This window comes from Pygocentrus nattereri, chromosome 13, assembly GCF_015220715.1.
Source record: "Pygocentrus nattereri isolate fPygNat1 chromosome 13, fPygNat1.pri, whole genome shotgun sequence".
NCBI classification, from domain to species: Eukaryota; Metazoa; Chordata; class Actinopteri; order Characiformes; family Serrasalmidae; genus Pygocentrus; species Pygocentrus nattereri.
In genome coordinates this window covers 16,126,442-16,136,752 of record NC_051223.1, presented here as the reverse complement: position 1 = coordinate 16,136,752, position 10,311 = coordinate 16,126,442, and positions in this window count along the sequence as shown.

Sequence of the window (10,311 nt, the reverse complement as noted above, 5' to 3'; positions counted from 1 at the left end):
GAGGGGGCCATCCTATCCACCCAGACAGCGAGGCTAATTGCGCTCTCTTGGACTCCCGGGCCTCAGATGGCTGTAGCATCACCAGGGCTCATACTCACGATCTCCTGATGATAGCACGAACACTTTAACAGTTGTGCCACTCGGGAGTCATTAATTCATGCTTTTAATTTAGTCCTGGGCATTCATTTGTGGTTTTTGGCCTTGTCATTCATGCACAGAGTGTCTCCAGATTTCTTGAAACTTTGGATGATGTGCACTGCAGAGGAAGAACCCCCCCCCCCACACACACACCCAAAATTCATGCAGTCTCTCTTTGTCTCACCAATACTTTCCTAGTTTTTTTCTTAAATTTGTTCTTGAGAACAGATTTTAAGATGTCTATGTCAGATTCATGACATGTTCTTAAACCACAGAACTATTCACACCTTTGTGCTCTAGAGTGTGTGTAGATTCTTTATATACCTAAGAACCAATCCCAAATAGGAAAACAGGAAAGTGGTGAGCCTTTAGCCATCCATGCTCTTAAGGGACTAGACCTTTCCTGGAGGCTCTGTTTATAGCCAAGCATGATTGTATCACATTTGATGATTTTTTGCTCTTATCTGTATCTGTACAAAAAACAGAAAATGTAGGGAGGCCTCTTTATGTTATGATGCTTCTAAACTATGGACCTCAATTGCACCTTTCATCAGGCAGTCAGACTTCATGCACACTTTTAAGAAACATAAAAATTTTACTTCACTATGTGAAACTGAGTAAATGGATTTAGTTACAACCCATCTTTGAATGCTGCTAACTTATGATTGCCCTCATAGGCCCTCTACCCAGAGATTGGATTCAGTGTCCAAGACTGAACAGACTAGTGAAGCAAATGCAGTCTGGCTCTGCTCTTCTGCTGGAGGAGTGTCTCATACTCTCTCTGCTCTGTAGGTTTTCCATTCATGGCCATAGCTTCGCTTCCTCTGAAGCACACAGTCGGATCAGCCGGGGGTCCGGCTGGGAGGTTTAATCTAATCAAATGCAAATGGAACAGGCAGTAAAACGAGAACAGAATCACTGAGTTTGGAGAGACTGGTGACTCACGATTTCATGTCAGAGGCTCCAACATGATGCTTTGACAGGCTCTGAATTAGTGACAGCTTGGCTGATAATGGCTCTTCATTATGCAGAGAGATGGTGGTGTTATTGTGAGATCAGATACAGCTTCAGTTATAAACCATGGAATCATTACTGCTGGTTTGTGAGTCTAGTGACTGAGCACTGAAGTTTTCTTGATGCTCAGCATTACAAAAAAGCTTTGGTTTTCAAGATTCTCCCTGAGAGGCTAGATCAGGCCAAATTCTTGAAAGAACACAGTGGCTGTCAAGGACAGCTCATTTAAGTTAGCCCCTTTGATGCACCTTGCTTTACTGTCTCATGAAAAAATACTCTTTTCTAAATTGTATTGCAAGAATATCCCCTAAATGTCATGATTGGCTCCTCCCACTCCATGTGCTTTTTTGTTTTGGTTTATTCCATGTGCGTTTGTTTTGGTTTTGTAACTCTGCCCCTGATTGTTTTCACCTGTCTCTCATTGTCCCTGTGTATTTGTTGTGCCCTGTGTTGCTGGTCGTTGTTGCTCGTCGTGTTTGTGCTGTTGGAAGCTCTGTGCTGGTTTGAGTCTGTTATTTGTCATGTCTGAAACCCAGTCTCTCCGTGTTGGCTCAATGACCCTGGACCGTTACGACCCTGATTTTGGATTTGCCCTCAATAAAAGTCGCTTACCTCTGCACATGCGTCTGCACATGCGTCTAAGCTGCCTATAGCTCGAGTAAGCCTTGGGAACAGCCGAGTGGGTTCCGTGTCTGTGTGTTCCTCCAGGTTGGAGCAGAGGTCCCCAGCCCGAAAGCCTGATCCCGTGGCCACACTCTGCGGCACTCCTGATCCCGTGGCCGCACTCTGCGGCACTCCTGAGCCTCAGGACCGTCCGCCAGTCGCGGCACCTCCGGATCCACCGCCAGTCGCCGCAGGCCCGCCTGCCCCCGTGGACGTCGTCGCAGGTCCGCCTGCCCCCTTGGACGTCGTTGCAGGCCCGCCTGTCTCTCGTTGTCCCTGTGTATTATTTAACCCGTGTGGCCTTGGTTTTCGCTGGTTGTTGTTGCTCGTCGTGTTTGTGCTGTTGGAAGCTCTGTGCTGGTTTGAGTCTGTTATTTGTCATGTCTGAACCCCAATCTCTCCGTGTTGGCTCAATGACCCTGGACCATTACAACCCTGATTTTGGATTTGCCCTCAATAAAAGTCGCTTACCTCTGCACATGCGTCCGCTCCCTCGCTCCCCGTTACACTAAATGTTTGAATGTCAGTAGGAGCTGGTGCTGAGTTGTGCACAGGTATTGGGTCAACTGTTCCAGGTGTCACTTGAACACTGAAATGTGAAAAAGACATGGTCTTTGCATGCCACATGTGAAATACATGTGACTTATTTTTTTTTTGTGAGTAAGCAAATTATATCACACTTTGCTTTGCTGAAACACAAGCATGTTGTGAAGGGCTTTGTTAAGAAATTGATTGTGAAGGCAGTGACAGTGTGGCCTGCTGTGGCCTAGCTGATGTTAACTAGGTCTAGGAACATATTGTCTGACAAATTACTATTAGCACAGCATCCACTTCAGGCATCAAATTCAAAATGAGTGAATATTTGCAAAAAGCAAAATTTAGCTGTTTGAACATTAAATATCTTGTCTTTAGTGTATTCAATTGAATATAGGTTGAAAAAGATTTGCAAATCATTGTATTCTGGTTTTATTTATGTTTTACACAACGTCCCAACTTCATTGGAATTGAGGTTGTAGATCATTAGCCCATCTGAAGACTTGTCTAACACAAAAACCTACAGATTTCTTAATTTCACCCATTAGTTGGGGTGATCAATCACCCAATACCAGCTGCACTAAGAGGGCAAAGGCAAACATAAGCTTCCTTCAAGTCACATAAAGCCAACCATGCAGCTGCTACATCATTAAACAGTTGATAAACAGTTAAATCAGGAGAATGAAAACCGCCAGTTCTGTTACATCAGCTAACAGGCACCTGTGCTCGCTGGCACTGAGTGATGAGGAGACGAGGGGTCATCCTATTCACTCTCAGAGAGATTGTGAAGCCAATTGTGCTAAAAGCCCTTAATTTTGGCCAAAATATTTATTTACATTATTTTCTGTCTTCCCCACAGTTTGTCCAATTTCAGTTAACTCTTACAGATACTTGAGAATCAAAATTAGTCAGAATCCCTATTTGATGCTGGAACAATGTGTGACAGTGTTCAGTGTTCATTGATCCTACCACATCATTTTAATTGAACTGAAAAATAGTTTTGGAGAGTGGGCTGAGGCTTGAGAACTTATTCATGGATAAATAACAGCAAACTTGATGATAGCTAGAGCTACATTTATGGCATGTCTTATTTTAGACTGGCTGTTCAACAAGGCTGGAGTTTGTGTATGACAGATCATGGTAATTCTCATACTTCGCATCATTAAAAAGTGGGAAAATATGTGCCAGATTCCCATAAAGGCTGATCTCAGATTGTACTGCACAGATTGTAAATGGGCACATTTACAGTTGTAGCACAGCATGGGCAGCATTGCATTGATGCATGGACAGCTATGGAGCAAACAGTCACCCATCCCTCTTTAAAATAAAATCCACTGACTTGTCTTGTGCATATGATATGAGGTAAAAAACAGCTTTAATTGGTATACAATATGTGGAGGTTCTATACATTTTAATAAGGGATGGTGGAATACTGCTAGGCTACTTAGCACTGTAGTTTATTTTCTGTTGCGATGCTGTGAAGGTGAAGGAAGTAACTCTTCGGTGACACCCGTCTCTTGCATAAAAAGAAGTTTATTTGCATTTAGAGATCGAAGTCAGGATCAAGCTTTCGCGAACCAGCTTGGAGAGAAACGTGCCAAATGTTCTCTGCTCAGTCTCTTCAGGAGCAGAAATTTATACCCCAGCAGTTTTGGTCTTTAAGGTATAGTTCACATCTGGTTTCTATTATAATAGCTTCAGCTTATTCTAAAGTGAGGGGCCCATCTCTCTCCTGGGACCCCAGAGCCCCAAACTCGGGCTCCGTCGACACACACAGAGCCTTTTCTTTTCAGCCAGGGTTCCGTTGAAACATATGGAGCCTTCTGATAGTACATTCAGACAGCAAACAGCTACATGTATATTAGAGCCCAATATCATATCAATATCATATATAACATTTTATCAAGCCTGATACACTTTAGCACTAACTAGTGATATTAGCAAAGCTAAACAAATGCATTAGCTTGCTAGCTTTTATATTTTGGTTGTTTTAGCATTTGCTGTAAATGCAATGTTACTCTGCAAAGCTATATATTTTTGTGAACAACACTGCTGTCCACAGTAACTCACTGTATTGGCTGGAGCTGTACTCAACTGATTGGTTGGCTGGACTTTAGAGGGACAGGGAGAATGGCTGAAAGCTATCCATAGCGAATGCCTGATGTCCTCCTCCATGTCACCACGCCATTCCTGTGGCCAGCAGGAAGCTCAGGAGCAAGCTGTTCTATCAGGGAAAACTGGCACAGCAACTCTTTGATCATGCTGGTCCAGCCTGGACGCAATACTGATAGTTATTTATGTCCAAAGCCTTATGTTAAGGGTGTGCTTGAAAAACAGAAGTACAGGATTGATATGCATTTCACCATATGGGCTGATCAGCTGTTGTTTCTCACAAACATAGGTGTTCATTTTTCTGTAAGTTTCCATAGGCTTACTCCTGTTTGTTGCTCTGGAGACAAATGGATTTTCCCCATTAAATCCAGGTTCCTCTTGTGCAATTATTCCTCAGACTTAAGAATTCTGCCACAGCAATAAGCTCCTCTGCAGGCAAGCTTCTTCTTATATAGCTCCACTTGAGACTGCTTCACTGAGGCATTGCATTGTACTGGAGAAAGCTGAAGATTAAAGCTCCATACCTGTTCTTTCATGGATCGTGGTCCTCACATGTCAAAACAGGTTTTCCATATCAAAAGCTTGGGTAGTACTTACTTAGAGCTCTGCTAATTAAGATTTCTTAGGATTTTGCAACTCTCCCATTAGTGTTGATGATGCCAGTGGCAACCTGCACTGAACCGTGTCAGATCTGCCATTTAAATATGTCTTTAAATATAGGAAACATAAATACATATGGTGACATCTATTTATGTAAAGAGTTCTTAAAAGGCAATACAAACAACTGGATCTACAATGAAACAAGCCAGTTATACATGCATATTTAAAACCTTCAGCAGATTTATAATGATTTTTTTTTTAGCCTAGTGTCATGCCTTCTGTAGCAGAGACCGATATCCCTCACTCCGTCCAGCACTCCAACTCCCAGAATTCTCTGGGAGGTCACATGATCAGGAACTCTCAGCCATCCAACTACCAATGTTCTCGCTCACCTGAGTATTGATTGATTTCACCTGTTTCAATGACTATATGTTTGTCACCTTGTGCTATGTCTTTGCGAGGTATTGCTTCAGTCCCTGTGCATTACTGAGCCTTGTTTTTGTGTTTCGACTTTCCGGTTATTGATATTCTGCCTGTTTCTGTTTCTGACTTTTTGATCTCATGCGTACCAACCCTCAACTGCTTGTACTTTGTTTTTGGATTCTCCCTGCATAAACTTTTTACTATAGCCTGCTCTGCGCTTGTCTGAACATTCTTTAGAAGAAACAGAAGAGAAGAAATAACAGAAAACCTACACTCTTAAAAACGATAGTTCTTCCTGGGCTTTTTAGTTAAGACAATGGTTGTACACTTTCAGAAAAAAAAGGTATGAAACTGTCACTGGGGCAGTACCCATATTTTCACTGGGGTGGTACCCTCAAGGGTACATCTCAGTACCGTTAGTCAGGGAACATAATTGTACCATAATCCGTTGAAATTATATTTTTCTAAGTTGTACTGACTCCACACACCCCGTCTCAGCTCCAGGCTTTTTATTTTATTGTTCTGTTCTAAAGCATTAAGTTATGAAAAGTGTAAATATATACTTTTCACCTGGGGAACACTGGGAACCACTGTTGTACCTTTGAGGGAACATTTACACAGTTTCTTCCTCAATGAACAAAAAATATACCTGCGCAGAACCTTTATTTCTATCAGTAGAAGCATGAACACTTGAAAAAACATTTCCATGCAAGATGTATCATTAGATTGTTCTTCAGACTGATGGAGAATGTGTTTTGTATGGTTTTACATAGAACCTTTTTGATAAGAGTTCTGTATAGCACCAAAAATTATTTGGCCATTCTGCTGTTACAATGTCAAGCTTGTAACAATAGCAGAACCTGCTGCTATATAGAATGCATGACATTTATTCAAACCTTAGAGTCTTAGAAGTTGGTTGCTTTTATTACTTCTAGCCATCCAAATAATCCCTAACACATTCAACAATGTTGAGGTCCAGGGTAGTCAGTCCATTGTTCTGAGGACATCAGCAGCTTCTTTGTCTAATTTACTTCAGTAATGGCCTCTTGACCTATTTTGGGAGTTTCAGACTCATAGAGTCGTTGTCTCACAATGGAAGGATGACACCTGTGGATTTTTTCAGATCTAAATCACCAGTGGTGCTTGATCTTCGCTTCTCTCTCAAAGATGAAAGCTTTAAGTACTGTTTATCTGATGACAGCTGTGGTGGCCTAGCAGGTTCAATTCAGTGTTTTAACTTAAATAAGGAAGTGTTTTCATTAAAATTTTGTGTGGCATGTGAGGCAACCAGGTTACTTTGTTAAAACACTGAATCATTTTTATAGTTTGTTAAGGGCTTCTTTTTCTCTGAAGGTGTTAATATTTTATCCATCCATCCATCCATCCATCCATCATCTTCCGCTTCTCCGGGGTTCGGGTCGCGGGGGCAGCATCCTGAGCAATGAAGCCCAGACCTCCCTTTCCCCAGCCACTTCCACTAGCTCCCTGGGAGGGATTCCGAGGCGCTCCCAGGCCAGCTGGGCGATATAGTCACGCCAGCGTGTCCTGGGTCTTCCCCGGGGTCTCCTCCCCGGTGGACTTGCCTGTGACACCTCCCAAGGGAGGCGTCCAGGAGGCATCCTAACAAGATGCCCGAACCACCTCAACTGGCTCCTCTCGACGTGAAGAAGCAGCGGCTCTACTCCGAGTCCCTCCCGGATGACCGAACTTCTCACCCTATCTCTAAGGGAGAGTCCAGCCACCCTGCGGAGGAAACTCATTTCAGCCGCTTGTATTCACGATCTCGTTCTTTCGGTCATTACCCAAAGCTCATGACCATAGGTGAGGGTGGGAACGTAGATCGACCAGTAAATCGAGAGCCTTGCCTTATGGCTCAGCTCTTTCTTTACCACAACAGACCGGTAAAGAGCCCGCATCACTGCTGACCCAGCACCAATCCGCCTGTCAATCTCCCGCTCCCTTGTACCATCACTCGTGAACAAGACCCCGAGATACTTAAACTCCTCCACTTGAGGCAAGAGCTCATCCCCGACCCAGAGAGGGCTCTCCACCCTTTCCCGCGTGAGAACCATGGCCTCGGATTTGGAGGTACTGATCCTCATCCCGGCCGCTTCACACTCGGCTGCAAACTGATCCAGTGAAAGCTGAAGTTCACGGCCTGATGTCCCCAATAGGACCACATCATCTGCAAACAGCAGCGATGTGACCCTGAGGTCACCAAAGCAGACACCCTCCATCCCCTGACTGCGCCTAGAAATTCTATCCATAAAAATTATGAATAGAATCGGTGACAAAGGGCAGCCCTGACGGAGTCCAACTCTCACTGGGAAAAAGTCTGACTTACTGCCGGCCATGCGAACCAAGCTCCTGCTTTGTTTGTACAGGGCCTGAATGGCTCGTAGCAAAGAGCCATGTACCCCGTACTCCCGAAGCACCTCCCACAGAATACCCCGGGGAACACAGTCGAATGCCTTCTCCAAATCCACAAAGCACATGTGGACTGGTTGGGCAAACTCCCATGAACCCTCAAGAATCCTGGAGAGGGTAAAGAGTTGGTCCAGTGTTCCACGACCAGGGCGGAACCCGCACTGCTCCTCCTGTATCCGAGGTTCGACTATAAGCCGGACTCTCTTCTCCAGTACCCTTGCATAGACCTTACCAGGGAGGCTGAGGAGTGTGATTCCCCTGTAGTTGGAACACACCCTCCGGTCCCCCTTTTTAAAAAGAGGCACCACCACCCCAGTCTGCCAATCAAGTGGCACCACCCCCGATGTCCACGCAATGTTGAAAAGGCGTGTCAGCCAAGACAGCCCCACAACATCCAGAGCCTTGAGGAACTCGGGACGGATCTCATCCACCCCTGCAGCCCTGCCGCCAAGGAGCTTTTTAACTACCTTAGCGACTTCGGCCTCAGTAATGGACAAGCCTATTCCCGTGTCCCCAGACTCTGCCTCCTCACTGGAGAACGTGTTGGTGGGATTGAGAAGGTCCTCAAAGTATTCCTTCCACCGCCCAATGACGTCTTCAGTCGAAGTCAGCAGCACACCATCTCCACTATATACAGTGCTAGTGGCACACTGCTTTCCCCTTCTGAGTCGCCTGACGGTTTGCCAGAATCTTTTTGGAGCCGACTTAAAGTCACTTTCCAAGGCCTCACCGAACTCTTCCCACACCCGGGTTTTTGCCTTGGCAACGACTGAAGCCGCAGATCGCTTGGCCTGTCGATACCTGCCAGCTGCCTCTGGTGTCCTACAGGCCAACCATGTCCGGTAGGACTCCTTCTTCAGCTTGACGGCATCTCTCACCTGGGGTGTCCACCACCGGGCTCGAGGATTACCGCCCCGACAGGCACCAACTACCTTGCGACCACAGCTACAGTCAGCCGCTTCAACAATGGAGGAGCGGAACATGGCCCATTCTGAGTCAATGTCCCCCACCTCCCCCGATATCTGGTCAAAGTTCTGACGGAGGTGTGAGTTGAAGATCAATCTGACAGGTTCTTCTGCCAGACGTTCCCAGCAAACCCTCACTATACATTTGGGTTTGCCTGGTCTGACTGGCATCTTCCCCCACCACCTGATCCAACTCACCACCAGGTGGTGATCAGTTGACAGCTCAGCTCCTCTCTTTACCCGAGTGTCCAGTACACATGGCCGCAAGTCCGCTGACACGACTACAAAGTCAATCATTGAACTGCGGCCTAGGGTGTCCTGGTGCCATGTGCACTTATGGACATCCTTGTGTTCAAACATAGTGTTCGTTATGGACAAACTGTGGTTTGCACAGAAGTCCAAAAACTGAACACCACTCGGGTTCAGATCAGAGAGGCCATTCCTCCCAATCACACCCCTCCAGGTCTTACTGTCGTTGCCCACGTGAGCGTTGAAGTCCCCCAGTAGGACAATCGAGTCTCCAGGAGGAGCACTTTCAAGCACCCCTTCCAAGGACTCTATGAAGGCTACATGAGTCCCCCCTCCCATCGACCCACCACCGATGGGAGGGGCAGTAGTAGGGGTGCGGTGCATTGTGGATCGGGCAGTGTCCGAAGGCGTGGGCCTTGGCGTTCTGATCCTCGGTTGCTGAAACTGGCTTTTGGAACTTGGAACGTTACCTCACTGGCGGGGAAGGAGCCTGAGTTGGTGCGCGAGGTCGAGAGATACCAGCTAGATATAGTCGGGCTCACCTCAACACACAGCTTGGGCTCTGGGTCCAATCTCCTTGAGAGGGGCTGGACTTTTTTCTTTCTGGAGTTGCCCATGGTGAGAGGCGGCGGGCAGGTGTGGGCTTTCTCATAGCCCCTCGACTCGGCGCCTGTATGTTGGGGTTTTCCCCGGTGGACGAGAGGGTAGCTTCCCTACGCCTTCGGGTTGGGGAACGGGTCCTGACTGTTGTCTGTGCTTATGCACCGAACAGCAGTTCAGAATACCCAGCCTTCATAGAGTTAATATTTTATCTTAAATCTAATTTCCTCAGCAATATCTGTGTTTACTGAATATGTACTGAATGCACTTAATGACCATTTTAATAGGAAATGAATTAAATGAAAAGGCCTCTTTTACACAGTAATGCATAAGCAGTACTCAGGTTACTCAGTGAAGCAAGTATTAGAAAATGGGGCAATATGTATATGTAGATATATACTAGTCTATAAATTATAACTTGGCTGCATTATTTAATATTATACAAAGCAAGTAAACAAAGCAAATGGCACACGCCTGTAAATGTGTTTCCTGCTCTTGAATAATCCATTATAGATTAACTTCACACTCAAAACTGGAACACAGTGGTGCTGCAGGGTTTCTGCATTTGTCCCTGAGTCAACAGTAG